This window comes from Cetorhinus maximus, chromosome 19, assembly GCF_964194155.1.
Source record: "Cetorhinus maximus chromosome 19, sCetMax3.hap1.1, whole genome shotgun sequence".
Lineage (NCBI taxonomy): Eukaryota > Metazoa > Chordata > Chondrichthyes > Lamniformes > Cetorhinidae > Cetorhinus > Cetorhinus maximus.
The window spans coordinates 9,784,232-9,799,407 of NC_135897.1; the positions used below are offsets into that span (position 1 = coordinate 9,784,232).

At 43.3% G+C, this 15,176-nt stretch overlaps 1 long non-coding RNA gene across 1 annotated transcript; it reads left to right on the forward strand.

Moving 5' to 3' along the window:
* Positions 1 to 798: 798 nt before the first annotated feature.
* Positions 799 to 10,586, forward strand: LOC144694139 (uncharacterized). Its single transcript, XR_013579655.1, has 4 exons — positions 799 to 856; positions 5,084 to 5,140; positions 8,702 to 9,605; positions 9,758 to 10,586. It is a non-coding gene; the product is annotated as an uncharacterized LOC144694139 (long non-coding RNA).
* Positions 10,587 to 15,176: the final 4,590 nt, after the last annotated feature.

Genomic DNA, 15,176 nt, shown 5'->3' on the forward strand with positions numbered 1-15,176 from the left:
GGTAAATATTGCCATGAGAAGTCTAATATAGATGTACAATACTATAAAAAGTAGGAGTAAGTCAGTTGTGAAGGATTGTGTTCCTTGCATAGAGTTACATAGAAGCACAAAAGTAGGCCCAGAAGGCTCATGCCAGCATTTATGCTTCTCACGAGCCTCTTTCCACCCCCTCTTCATCTCTCCCTATCACCATATCCTTCTATTTCTTTCACCCTCATGTGTTTATTTAGCTTTTCCTTAAATGTCTCAATGCTAATCACCTCAAATACCCCCCTGTGGTAGTGAGTTCCACGTTCAAACTAGTCTCTGGGCAAAGCAGTTTCTCCTGAATTACTGCTTTCTCTGGCTAACTGTTGAGAAGGCAGCACAGGGTCAGGATTCTCAACAGAGAGATGAAGGCGGAAGTTAGAAAACAATTCATTCAAGGTTATTTAGAAAGTGGAATGTTTACCACAAGGTATGATTAAGGCAGAGACTACAACATTATTTTAAAAGGGAAATGTGTAAATATTTGAAGACGATGATTATAAAATGGATTGTATGGCCTCCTGTTCTGTAAATTCTATTGCCAGGATATCTCAGATGGCGGGGTTCGCTTCCCACTGTCCGATGAGTCGATGGGGAACACATCCCCACCGACTCTGCCTGCCCCGCAGCCATTTCACGCTCGAATGAGCGTCAATTGGCCGCAGGCGGGACTTCCGCCTTCATTCGGGAGGAAGCCCTGCCTAAGAGAGCTGACAGCCAATCTGATTGGCTGGCCATTCTCTAGTCCCTGCAGCGACAGGAGTTGCAGTGGACAGGAGAGGAACTTCATGCAGACAACAGAACCTAAGTCCCGGGAGTGGACAGAAAGGTTCGTTTTCAGGGTCCAAGGTCAGGGAGGATAGGGAAGGCCCTGGGGCGGGGTGGGGGGGGTGGAAAGTGGGTGATTGGGGTGTTGGGGGAGAGGCCGAGGATATGGGGGGAAAGGTGGCCCAGCAGCCACTGGACCTTAAGGGAGGGGGGGGGTGCCCAAAGTTAGAGGAGAGTTTCTGATGGAGGCACCCCCACACGTTCCCATCTGAGGCCTAAGCTCCATCATTTTCAGGCTTTTTCCACACCTGGGAAATCCTCTCACCAGCCTAAAAATTGAGGTTGGGCGGGAAAGGGCCTTTAAGTGGTCAATAATTGGCCACTTAAAGGCCTCAATTGTGGAAAGGCCTATCCAAGGCCTTTCCCGCCCCAGCATAAAATCACTGCGAGGTCAGGGTGGGCAGGAACCCAGCAGGAAGCCCCTTCCTTCTATTTCACACTCCCCCCTGCCTAAAAACCCTCTGGCGGGTAGCATGGAAATCAGGCCTATGATTCATCTGAGTCCAGGTCTCGCTGACGTGCTCCTGTGTTGCTCTTTTTATAATCTTGTAAAGTACTGGCAGTCTATCTCAATTGTTTGATATCTGAGTGGGTCAACCTACATATGGAGCAGACCATTGACTATTGCTTCGAAACAGAACTAAGATCAAGGGGAAACCATGGCTCCATAGTCTATCTAAATGGTCACAACCTTTGATGCTTAAAAGCTTCCTGCCCCAACACCACCCACAGCACCCAGGCTGGACTCATTTGAGGAGTGCACTTATTTTTCTCACTCTTTAACCATCTTAGCTAGATGTGATCGGATGGCTACCCAGCTCAGCAGTTGAAGAGAGTTTACAATAATTCTATGGCAGAGCTGAGTTCCTGTCATGTTTCTGATTTAGTCTCCCCAGTTCTGAAGAAAGAACTGGGTGTTTTTCTTCATAGCTGAAGAATCACCAGCCTGGGAGGAGAGAGAATGTCGTGAGGCATCAAAAACAGCTCAAGAGAGCGTCTGTCTTTTGTGTGGGACAGCTGAGATGAATCAGGCCCAAAGGTTTCTGAAACTCTAACCTAATAGCTCCTTCCTGTCCCTGAGCATGTTAATGCTTCTTGTGTTTATGTCCCATGTATATCTTTTTCCTCCAGTTAGTCAAACAGAGGCTGAATATGTTGGGAGAGATCAGAAGGATTATTGACGGCCTTTGACCTTGATGGGGGAGAAAGACATTTCAAAGCTTAGGCATAAAGGATCAAGGGGAAACAAAGGATTATGGGTGACATGATTACCTGACAAAGGATGTTAAATTTTGAGTAAGAGATTCCGTACAATTTAAGAGAACTGCTAATCTAGGATTGATGCTTAAACAGTAATGCAGGGCAAATGTAAAGTAGCTCGGGCTCAGGGTGGATTGGATTAATTCATAAATAAAAATAAAAGAATGACCTTCTGTCATTTTAACAATAAAAAAACATTAACCCTGTAGATTTGTATGAAACTGTAGCATAAAATTGCAGCAAAGTTAAGTCACTGGTTGGGATTGATTTCACCAGCTTCATCTGAAACAGGTTTTAAGAACGGTTTGTTTGTACGTGCATCAGTCACTAGGAACCATAGAGACCTTATCACCCTCTATTTTAGTATTGGTCTCTTCAATCAGTTGATGGTATTTGCAGCTCTGGTCCGACTGCATCTTATTCCAAGGGAGAGTGGCAGAGCAGAGAAGGACTCATGAAGGACGATTTATGTTGTCACAGGACTGAGCAATAATAAACTTGAGTTCACCAGCCTTAGAAGGAGGCAGCTAAGAAGTGATTGTATTAAGGTGTGCAAAATAGTAAAAATTAATGGAAGAAGTACATTCAGAAAAGTAAAGTAAACAGTGTAAGTAGGACAAGGGAGAACAGGTTCAAATTCGTAAAAGGCAAATTTAGGATTCAGATCAGGAACTAATCTTTGCACAAAGAGCAATCTCTATTTGGAATGGACAGATTCAAATGAGTAAAATGAAACTTTAGGGTTAATATCAGGAGATTCCTCTTCATGCATAGAGTGATCAACATTAAGAATGAGCTTCCTGATCAAGTACTGGAGGGAGTTACACAATCAATTGAATGCTGCATTGGAGCTTCTTTAGTCACATTCTGCATGGATGGGCTAAGATGGACTGAATGGCCACCCTCTTCATATTTACCTTGTGGTGAATTACTGTGATTGCATATTTTTCTGCCTGTTGGTGGATATGTATGGCACATGATATCAGACAAAGAAATGCAGACAACAGATCCAGGGTGGCAATTTGGAATCTACAATCAGCTTCAATATTCCACAGCTATGGAGTGGGAGATTTAACCAGGACCCTGCCCTGATCCATATACAGTGAACCCTATTGTAATTTTTAAAATCTGTATTCATACATGGGTGGTGGGTGTCACCAGCAAGGCCAACATTTGTTGCTCATCCCTAATTGCCCTCAAACTGAGTGGTTTGCTAGACCAGGGGGCAGTTAAGAGTTAACCGCATTACTGTAGATCCAGGCCAGACCAGGTAAGGATGGCAGATTTCCACCTCCCTAACAGATGACTGTGAACCAGATGGGTTGTTACCACAAACGATAGTTAGCATTGTCACCATTACTGAGGCTAGCTTTCAAACCCAGGTTTATAATTGAATTTAAATTCCACGAACCACCATAGTGGGACTTGAACTCATACCCCCAAAGCGTTGGCCTGAGCCTCTAGATTACTAGTCCAGTGACATTAGCACTATGCTACTGTCTCTCCAATTGGATATGGGTGTATGTTGATGGAGGATAATATAGGGTTCAGCTGCAATTCCCTATACTTAATGGTCAAATTCTTGCCAACACTCACTGAATAGGCTGAATGGCTATTTGAAGTTGACATCGATGGAATTCTATTCCACCAAGACTCAACAGCTTCAGGACAGGGTGGGAGAAATAGGAGATATTTGGAAGAAACTAAATTTTAAAAAACTTACGTCTCTATAGCACCTAATTTCACAACCTCAAAACTTGTCAAAGCAATCCAGGGCCAATGAAGTGCTTTTGAAGTGTTCTCACTGTTGTAACACAACAGTTAATTTGCAGATAGCAAGCTCTCACAAACATCAAGGAGATAAATGACCAGGTCATTGGTTTTTTTAGTGACTTTGATTGAGGGATAAATGTTGGCCAGGACACCAGGAGACAACTTCCATGCTTCTCTTCAAATAGCACCATGGGAACCTTTCTGGCCAGCTGAGAAGGCAGACATGGCCACAGGTTAATACCTCATGTGAACAATGTCACCTCTGACAGTGCAGCACCCTCTCAGTACTGCACTGGACTTTCAGATTTTGTGCTCAAGTTTTCAGACTGGAACTCAAACCCACAACCTTCTGCAAGAACACTGCTGACAGATCCAGACTGACACTTTGTACCATTGCCTCTATAATAGACTTTCCCCAACTATTTAATCTCTGAGAGAAAGTTCTGCATATTAATACTCAACTAATTCCCAAAGGTAATCAAGCAAAGCTACAGAATATTCATCCATCCTCATGTCTTCACCGTCCAACCCTGCACTGTCACTTGACCCATTTGGTCTTATGCTTTGGCAAGCGGAGGAATGGGCAGTGATACAACTGGTGAAATGATGTTGCAGCTCTGAGTTTTCAGTGTGCCTCCAGCTTATTCAGTGGGTTGTGCCATTGCTGCAACGATGTTCCAGTTTCCAACAGCTCCTCGGATTTCCTTTAAACTCTCAGGAATATGCAGTTAACAAGTATTGCCTTTCGGAATCAAAATCAAAACCCCGCAGATGCTGGAAGTCCCAAATAAAAGCAGAAAATGCTGTAAATGCACAGCAGGTCAGGCAGCAACTGTACAGAGAGAAAAACAGTCAGAGTTAACATTTCAAGACGATGACCCTTCATCAGCCTGAATGGTTATGGTGAAGGGCCATCGACCTGCAACATTAACTCTCTTTCTCGCTGTACAGATGCTGCCTGACCTGCTGTGTATTTCCAGCATTTTCTGTTTACTTTTCCTTCTGAAAGTGGCTTCAGTATTACAAAGTAGCACCCAATCTCCTTAAACTGTGCTCAAAGAGGGTCTTTAAAATTATGAAGGAGTTCGATACGGTGGGTAAGGAGAAATTGTTTGCACTTGTGGGTGAATTCAGATCTAGGGGCATAAATATAGCATAGTTACTAATAAATTAAATAAAAACTTCCTTTGCACAGAAATGCCACTTGTTACCACAAGGAGTGATTAAACCAGATAGCATCGGCAAGTTTAAGGTGAGTGTTGATGCATATATGAGGAAGAAAGAATTAGAGGGAATGGGGGCAGGGTACTAGAGTGGGATGAGGCTTTTGTGAAGTATAAACATTAGTAAGGACGAGTTGGACCAAACAGGCTAATTGTGTACTGGGGATTTTATGCAATTGTATGTAATGTTGGTGCTATTTAGTGACAGTTTAGTAAACTGGTTATATGTGTGTGGACATGCAAACACAGCTAAAGCCTATATTAAAATATTGGCCAGAGGAATTCATACAGAAACTTTAAATATTTGGATGGTGTTATCACCAATAGCATTTGATACTCTAGCATTTCTGTAGTGATTGTAAGTAAAAACCTTTCATACTGTTTTGGGGGTCATGTGACTGTACAGAAGAATCAGCCCCAAGTGCAGGCAAACTTAGGGGTGGAGTTTTCTAGTCGTGGCCCTGCTTCATGCATGTAGCTTCACCAGGAGTTCTGTAAATAAAGTTTACTTTTCTAACAAGAAACCTGTCTGGTACAACAAGTTTATTACAATTAGCAATGAGTAAAAATAGCTCCGACGCTGCACCTCACCTCCTGAATGTGAGTATTGCACCAAAGAATCATATAAGAGTAGGGAAAATTGACAATAGGGCAAACTTAAAAGCTTTGTATTGAAATGCATGTAGCATTTGGAATAAAGCTAATGAGTTAACAGTGCAAATAGAGAATAAATAGGTATGATTTGGTGGCGATTACTGAGACGTGCTTACAGGAAGAACAGGTTTGGGAGTTGAATATCCAAGGGTACTCAGTGTTCTGGAAGGATAGGCAGGAAAGAAAAGGAGGTGGTGTAGCTTTGTTAGTAAAGGAAGAGATCAGTGCCAAAGTGAGGAATGATATAGGCACTGGAGAGCAAGACATAGAGTCAGCCTGGGTAGAAATAAGAAATAACAAGGGAAAGAAGTCCCTGGTGGGAGTAATCTATAGGGCCCCAAACAGTAGTTTAGCAGTAGGGCACAGTATAAACCAGGAAATACTGGGAGCATGTAAGAAAAGCATGGCAATAATCATGGGTGATTTTAATTTGCATATGGACTGGACTAATCAAATTGGCAAGGGTAGCCTTGAGGGAGAGTTCATAGAGTGCACTAGAGATTGTTTCTTGGAGCAATATGTTGTGGAACCAACCAGGGAGCAGGCTATTCTGGATTTGGTTTTGTGTAACGAGATGGGATTAATTAATGATCCCATAGTAAAGGATCCTCTAGGGAAGAGTGATCATAGCATGCTAGAATTTCAAGTTCAGTTTGAAAGCGAGAAACTTGAGTCCCACACTAGTGTTCTGGAGTTAAACAAAGGTAACTACATAGGCATGAGGGCAGAATTGGCCCCAGTGAACTGGGCAGGAAGACTACAAGGTAGGACAGTTGATGAACAGTGGCAGATACTTAAGGAGATATTCAATTCCTCCCAAGTAAAATATATCCCAAAGAGGAAGAAAGATGGTAAGAGGGGGAAAAAACATCCATGGCTAAGCAAGGAAATTAAAGATAACTTAAAGGCAAAAACTAAGGCATACCAAATTGCAACAGTCAGTGGCAGGCTGGAAGATTGGGAAACTTCTAAAGATCAACAAAGGGTTACTAAAAAAATAATAAAAAGAGCAAAGGTAAATTATGAAAGAAAATTAGCACAAAATGTAAAAACTGATAGCAAAACTTCTACAAGTATATAAAAGGAAAGAGAGTAGCTAAAGTGAATGTTGGTCCCTTGGAGGACGAGACTGGGGAGTTAATAGTGGGAACGCAGAAATGGCAGAGATGCTTAATCAATATTTTTCCTCAGTTTTCACAGTGGAGGACACTAGTACCACCCCAATAGTAACAGGTAGTGCAGAGGGTATAGAGAAGGAGGAACTTAGAACAATCACCATCACTAGATAAAAGTACTGAGCAAACTATTGAGATTAAAGGGTAACAAGTCCCCAGGACCTGAAGGCCTACATCCCAGGGTCTGAAAGGAAGTGGCAGCGGAGATAGTGGATGCATTGGCTATAATATTCCAAAATTCCCTGGATTCTGGCAAGGTTCCAGTGGATTGGAAAAATGCTAATATAATGCCCTTATTCAAAAAGGGGTGGTGGTGGCAGAAAGTAGGAAACTATAGACCAGTTAGTTTAACGTCTGTCATTGGGAAATTGTTGGAATCCATTATTAAGGAAGTAGTAATGGGACATTTGGAAAGTCAAAATGCAATCCATCAGAGTCAGCATGGTTTAATGAAGAGTAAATCATGTTTGATTAATTTTCTAGAGTTCTTTGAAGATGTGACAAGTAAAGTGGATAATGGGGATCCTGTAGATATAGTCTATCTAGACTTCCAGAAGGCCTTTGATAAGGTGCGGCACAAAATATCAATACACAAGATAAGATCACATGGAGTTAAGGGTATTACATTAGCTTGAATAAAAGATTGGCTAACCAACAGAAAGCAGAGAGTCGCAATAAATGGGTCTTTTTCATGATGGCAAGCTGTAACTAGTGGGGTGCCACATGGTTTGGTCCTTGGGCCCCAATCATTTACAATCTATATTAATTAATTGGATTCAGGGATAGAAGATACTATAGCTAAATTTGCAGATGACACCAAAATAGGTGGGAAAGTAAGTTGCAAGGAAGAAATAAGAAATTTACAAATGGATATGGACAGGTTAGGTGAATGGGCCAAAATTTGGCAGATGGAGTTTAACGTGAATAAGTGTGAGGTTATGCATTTTGGTCGGAAGATAAAAAGGCGACTTATTATTTAAATGGAGAAAAACTTCAGAATGCTTCAGTGCAGAGGGATCTGGGTGTCCTGGTGCATGAATCACTGAAAGCTAGTATGCAGGTACAGCAGGTAATAAGGAAGGCAAATAGAATTTTGGCATTTATTGCTAAAGGAATAGAGTATAAAAATAGGGAAGTATTGTTGCAACTGTACAAGGCATTGGTGAGACCACACCTGGAGTACTGTGCATAGTTTTGGTCCCCTTACTTGAGGAAGGATGTAATTGCACTGGAGGTGGTTCAGAGGAGGTTCACTAGATTGATTCCAGAGATGGGGGGCTTGTCTTATGAGGAGAGATTGAGCAGTTTAGGCCTATACTCACTAGAGTTTAGAAGGATGAGAGGAGATCTAATTGAGGTATATAAGATGCTAAAGGGGATATACAAAGTAGACGTGAAGCGGATGTTTCCCCTTCTGGGGCATTCTAGAACGAGAGGCCATAGTTTTAGGCTAAGGGGTGGTAGATTTAAATCAGAGATGAGGAGGAATTACTTTTCTCAAAGGGTCGTGAATCTGTGGAATTCACTACCTCAGAGTGCAGTGGATGCCGGGACGCTGAATAAATTTAAGGAGGAGATAGATAGATTTTTAATTAGCAATAGGTTGAAAGGTTATGGGGAGAGGGCAAGAAATTGGAGTTAAGGCCAAAATGAGATCAGCCATGATCGTAATGAATGGCGGGGCAGTCTCGAAGGGCTGAATTGCCTATTCCTGATCCTAGTTCTTATGTTCTTATGTTCTTCTGTATTTCATCTTTTAAGGGAAGAAAGAAAAGTATACTCACCAGTCATGCCACTCTTCAGTAGAATCGACCCGTACGACTCGTCCATAGAAGATTGGAGTCAGTACATAGAGCGTTTAGGTTTCTACTTTGCCGCTGTCATGAAGAGATATTAATGTATATAATGTTACTGGAAATTATTTTAAATTGGACTTGTAGTTGGGTCTGAAACTGTGGGTGTGTCTGTGTGTGTCTTAACTGGATTATAGCCAGCTAGTCCAGGTGCTTTGATGTACAGTAGTTTTGAGATGTTAAACAGTAAAGTAGAGTACATTTGCATTTTGTTCAATAAACCATTCAAAGACTGGGGGTGAATTCTTGCAACCAGCTAGGAGACACCAAGCAATATGTTTATATTACTAATAAAATTGTTACCGTGAAAGGGGTTTTATTGTTAGAAGAGGTGGAGTTCAAAGGGCCTGGTAATACAATGAGAATTTACATTCAAAGGGAAGGCTAGGTATATACGGAAGAGTTTTGTGTGTGCAGGTCAGAGGCATGTAAGATCTAAGCTGCCTGTAAACCCTACAACAATCAGCACAGGAAACAAATTGAAAGGAACCTCATTTTGAATTCATAAGGTAAAATGTGCTTTGCCTGGTATCTGTTTCTTTAAATCTGCATATTTACGGTACATGGTTACCCCCACATCGGTAACAAATTAATTTCTGTGTCGCTGGTGAGATGCTTCCAGTATGCCTTTTCATTTTTCAAGTAGTAGAGACTGTCTCCCGCTTCACGGTTGTCTCCTTGGTTTTCGCGCCATGCCCAGGGGTAGGTTCCCACCCCAACTGAAGAACGGCGCCATGTTACACCCTCCACAAAGCCTGCAAGTCCCTCTCAGCACTCTCCATGGCTAGCGCTATTTCCATGGTGCGTTTCAGGTCAATATTAACTTCTGCACATAAACAGCGCTGAATGGTACCATCGTGTACGCCACAAACAAAACAGTCTCGCAACATGTTGTTTAGTGTATCTCCGATGTCACAGTCAACTGTTCTAACTTGGTGATATATGTTGCGATTGACTCACCCAGGGCCCTTACTCTCAAGTTGAACTTGAATCTTTGCATGATCACCGATGGCTCAGGCTGAAAATGTGCCTTCATGAGGTTTACTAGCTCATTAAAAGATCTGGAATTTGGCACATTCAGGGCTGTCAGGCTACGGATGAGGCTGTATGCTTTGTTCTTGCAGACGCTTAGAAGAATTGCCTTCTGCCTCTCCTCTGCTGTCATTTCATTTGCCACTGTTATGACACAGCAGTTGGTAAAGGCTGAGTTATTTAAACTCCAAGAGGGAAATTTTACCAAGTGGAAGTGGAAACCTGGATTATTTGAAAATATGTGGATCATCTAAGAAGTAGAGAGACACTCCAGCGATCAGTTACTCCACCTGAAATCAAAGTCAAACCTTTGATCCCTGAGGTGCCAGATCAACATTGGATAGACATACCTAATGTCTCTGTTGAAGTAAATAATTCTGAACTACCATTATCGAAGGATGTCCCTGATGCTGCAGTTCCTGATCAAGTCAATCTTGTGGGAGAATCTCAAGTCGTAGAGCTATGTCATTCTAGCCGAATCAGAAAACCACCTCAGAGACTTAATCTATAATCGCATGACCTGTGTATACTTGTATATGTTATAGATTAAGATATTCTTGTAAATGAGAGATATGAAACGAAATTGACGGGGGAGGAATGTATCGATTGTAAGTAATACGTTTCATACTGGTTTGGGGATCATGTGACTACAGATGAAACAGCCCTAAGTACGGGTAATCTTAGGGGTGGAGTTTTCTTGTCGTGAGCATGTAACTTCATCAGGAGCTGTGTAAATAAAGTTTACTGTTTCTAACAAGAAACCTTTCCAGTACACCAAGTTTATTACAATTTCTTACTCACAAGATACGTTCAGATGAGGACGGCCATTCACCCCATCTTACCTTTCCCATTCAGAAAGATTGAATAGCTCTCTCAGAATGACATCTAATTAGCCCTTAAATAATTTTGTGGATTTTATCTTCACTGCTCTACCTTGGAGTCCATTCCATCTGTGAAGAAGTTCCTGATATCAATCCTATTTGTCTTGTCCTGAACTCATAGTTTTCAAGCGTCTACATTCACCATACAGTTTACTGTATTGCATATTGTACAGTCACATCTCACTTGCATTCCTTTAAGTTTTAGAAAGCCAAGTTTTTTTTGACTTCCCTCATAATTCAGCCCCTCTAACAGTTAGGTCCTGAACTTCCGCACGGTTTTTCTTGCACCATCCTTCATAACTTCGACTGGTTTTTGAAATGAACCCCCCCACTCCCCTCACTGTTAACCAAATGGACAGTCCACTGGAGTCCAACCATTCAGAAATCAACACAATAGTTCACTATGTATGGGAGGACTTTCCTTTTGCTGAATTGGTAGCAGCCATCACCAATGTAGTGATGGAATCAACGGTCAGTCAAAGCCAACTGTAAGGATAGTGGCCCAGAATTTGCTGGAAAAATAATGGTGAGTTTAATGGTGCTCACTGTAATCCATATGTAGATAACCCTGCAATTTCTGGTGGGGATCAGATATGCCATGAGCCACTAATTGCTACACAATTTGCAATACATCACTGTTAGCCATGTGAAAAGCTCGTGGTCAGGAAATTGCTACATTTACACTGTTAGAACTAATTAAACTCACTGCAGAAAGTTAGGGCTGGTATATCTTTATGTAAAGGCCCTTGTAAGGTTGAGATTTATGTTCTGCAAAACCATGCGACCTCTCCGGCCCAGAAAGGGAACAATTCAAACTGTGAAATCTCATTTTTGCAGATAGCAAATTGTTCCTTGAGATTTTTTAAAATGTAAAATGTTATTTATTTTCTTACTTTTGCTTTCTGTATCTTTTTTCTAGCTCTCTTCATCCAACCTTTCTTTCCCTCTCTTTATTTCTCTTTCTGTCCCTGATGCGATGCCAATTCACCCTTTTGTCTTCTCCACGCTTCCTTTGCCTCTCTCTCTATCTTCAAAGCTCATTGGTTAAAGAGATAGACATTTGGTCCTGTTGAGGAAGTCCTTAAATGGCCATTAATTGGTTACTTAAGGACCTCAGTTGGCTCATGGGCAAGTGGGCCGCCTCACCCCTCCCCTGCGTTGGTAAAATTGGAGTGGGTTGGGCATGAGCCACTATCATGAGGCCCAATCTTAAGGCCCCCTCCACCTTCAATCCTATCCCTGGTGGGGGTGGGGGGCATAAATTGTGGCCGATGTTCTTTCCTCAGTATGCATCAGTGGCTGCTAGGGTTGCCAACTCTCCAGGATTGGCTTGGAGTCTCCAGGGATTGAAGATCAATCTCCCAGAACACTACTGCGTGCAACCCTGGAGAAAAATCATCAGGACATGCAAAAAAAGCGTAAAGCAAAAAACTGCGGATGCTGGAAATCCAAAACAAAAACAAAAATACCTGGAAAAGCTCAGCAGGTCTGATAGCATCTGCGGAGAGGAACACAATTAACATTTTGAGTCCGAATGACCCTTCAACAGAACTAAGTAAAAATAGAAGAGAGGTGAAATATAAGCTGGTTTAAGGGTGAGTGGGACAAGTAGAGCTGGATAGAGGGCCAGTGATAGGTGGAGATAACCAAAAGATGTCACAGACAAAAGGACAAAGAGGTGTTGAAGGTGGTGATATTATCTAGAGGAATGTGCTAATTAAGGGTAGAAAGCAGGATGAGCAAGGTACAGATAGCCCTAGTGGGGGTGGGGTGTGGGGGAAGGAATCGAAATAGGCTAAAAGGTAGAGATAAAACAATGGATGGAATATAATAATGGAAGTAGGTGGGAAAAGAAAAATCTATATAAATTATTGGAAAAAACAAAAAGGAGGGGAAAAATTGGAAAGGGGGTGGGGATGGAGGAGAGAGTTCATGATCTAAAATTCAGTCCGGAAGGCTGTAAAGTGCCGATTCAGAAGATGAGGTGCTGTTCCTTCAGTTTGCATGAGCTTCACTGGAACATTGCAGCAGGCCAAGGACAGACATGTGGGCGTGAAAGCATGGTGGAGTGTTGAAATGGCAAACGACAAGGAGGTCTGGGTCATGCTTGTGGACAGACCAAAGGTGTTCTGCAAAGCAGTCACCCAGTCTGCATTTGGTCTCTCCAATGTAGAGGAAACCACATTGAGAGCAACGAATGCAGTAGACTAAGTTGAGGGAAGTGCAAGTGAAATGCTGCTTCACTTGAAAGGAGTGTTTGGGCCCTTGGACGGTGAAGAGAGGGGAAGAAAAGGGGCAGGTGTTGCACCTTCTGCGGTTGCATGGGAAGGTGCCGTGGGAGGGAGTTGAGGTGTAGGGGGTGATGGGGGAGTGGACCAGGGTATCCCGGAGGGAACGATCCCTGCGGAATGCCGCCAGGAGGGGGTGAAAGGAAGATGTGTTTGGTGGTGGCATCATGCTCGAGTTGGCGGAAATGGTGGAGGATGATCCTTTGAATGAGGAAGCTGGTGGGGTGACAAGTGAGGACAAGGGGGACCCTATCATGGTTCTGGGAGGGAGAGGAAGGTGTGAGGGCGGATGCGCGAGAGATGAGCCGGACACGGTTGAGGGCCCTGTCAACGACCGTGGGTGGAAAACCTCGGTTAAGGAAGGAGGAGGACATGTCAGAGGAACTGTTTTTGAAAGTGGCATCATAAGAACAGATGCGACGGAGGTGAAGGAACTGAGAGAATGGGATGGAGTCCTTACAGGAAACGGGGTGTGAGGAGCTGTAGTCGAGGTAGCTGTGGGAGTCAGTAGGCTTGTAATGGATATTGGTGGACAGTCTATCACCAGAAATTGAGACAGAGAGGTCAAGGAAGGGAAGGGAAGTGTCAGAGATGGACCATGTGAAAATGATAGAGGGGTGGAGATTGGAAGCAAAATTAATAAATTTTTCCAGGTCCTGACGAGAGCATGAAGCAGCACCAAAGTAAAAATTTATTAATTTTGCTTCCAATCTCCACCCCTCCATCATTTTCACATGGTCCATCTCTGATACTTCCCTTCCCTTCCTTGACCTCTCTGTCTCAATTCCTGGTGATAGACTGTCCACAATATCCATTACAAGCCTACCGACTCCCACAGCTACCTTGACTACAGCTCCTCACACCCCGCTTCCTGTAAGGACTCCATCCCATTCTCTCAGTTCCTTCGCCTCCGTTGCATCTGTTCTGATGATGCCACTTTCAAAAACAGTTCCTCTGACATGTCCTCCTTCTTCCTTAACCGAGGTTTTCCACCCACGGTGGTTGACAGGGCCCTCAGCCGTGTCCGGCCCATCTCCCGCGCATCCGCCCTCACACCTTCTTCTCCCTTCCAGAAACATGATAGGGTCCCCCTTGTCCTCACTTGTCACCCCACCAGCCTCCGCATTCAAAGGATCATCCTCCATCATTTTCACCAACTCCAACATGATGCCACCACCAAACACATCATCCCTTCACCCACCCTGGCGGCATTCCACAGGGATCGTTCCCTCCGAAACACCCTGGTCCACTCCCCCATCACCCCCTACACCTCAACCCCCTCCCACGGCACCTTCCCATGCAACGGCAGAAGGTGCAACACCTGCCTCTTTACTTACCCTCTCCTCACCGTCCAAGGGCCCAAACACTCCTTTCAAGTGAAGTAACATTTCACTTGCACTTCCCTCAACTTAGTCTACTGCATTCGTTGCTCCCAATGCGGTTTCCTCTACATTGGAGAGACCAAACGCAGACTGGGTGACTGCTTTGCAGAACACCTTTGGTCTGTCCGCAAGCATTACCCAGACCTCCCTGTCGCTTGCCATTTCAACACTCCACCCTGCTCTCATGCCCACATGTCTGTCCTTGGCTTGCTGCACTGTTCCAGTGAAGATCAACGCAAACTGAAGGAACAGCACCTCATCTTCCGACTAGGCACTTTACAGCCTTCCAGACTGAATATTGAGTTCAACAATTTTAGATCATGAACTCTCTCCTCCATCCCCACCCCCTTTCCGATTTTCCCCCTCCTTTTTGTTTTTTCTAATAATTTATATAGATTTTTCTTTTCCCACCTACTTCCATTATTTTTAAGTGTATTTCCATCCATTGTTTTATCTCTACCTTTTAGCCTATTTCGATCCCTTCCCCCCACCCCACCCCCACTAGGGCTATCTGTACCTTGCTCGTCTTGCTTTCTACCCTTAATTACCACATTCCTTAGGTAATATCACCACCTTCAACACCTCTTTGTCCTTTTGTCTGTGACATCTTTTTGTTATCTCCACCTATCACTGGCCCTCTATCCAGCTCCTCTTGTCCCACCCCCCCGAAACTAACTTATATTTCACCTCTTTTCTATTTTTACTTAGTTCTTTTGAAGGGTCATTCGGACTCGAAACATTAACTGTGTTCCTCTCCACAGATGCTGCCAGACCTGCTGAGTTTTTCCAGGTATTTTTGT